Genomic DNA, 264 nt, shown 5'->3' with positions numbered 1-264 from the left:
CCACCACCGCCCCTGCTCCCCACTGCCGCCCCTGCTCCCACCATCCCCCCTGCTCCCCACCACCCCACCTGCTCCCGACCACCGCCGCCCCTGCTCCCCACCATCCCACCTGCTCCCCACCACCGACGCCCCTGCTCCCCACCATCCCACCTGCTCCCCACCATCCCACCTGCTCCCCACCACCGCCCCTGCTCCCCACCACCGCCCCTGCTCCCCACTGCCGCCCCTGCTCCCACCATCCCACCTGCTCCCCACCACCCCACC

General features: G+C 75.0%; 1 protein-coding gene across 2 annotated transcripts in view; it reads right to left on the bottom strand.

Moving 5' to 3' along the window:
- TEKT1 (tektin 1) overlaps nt 1-264 on the bottom strand; it is a 14422-nt gene that overhangs the window by 13438 nt on the left and 720 nt on the right. The gene's annotated exons all lie outside the window — the stretch shown is intronic.

Source organism: Phoca vitulina, unplaced genomic scaffold, assembly GCF_004348235.1.
Source record: "Phoca vitulina isolate PV1807 unplaced genomic scaffold, GSC_HSeal_1.0 scaffold47, whole genome shotgun sequence".
In the NCBI taxonomy this organism is placed as follows: Eukaryota; Metazoa; Chordata; class Mammalia; order Carnivora; family Phocidae; genus Phoca; species Phoca vitulina.
This window is presented reverse-complemented; position numbering and strand designations above follow the sequence as displayed.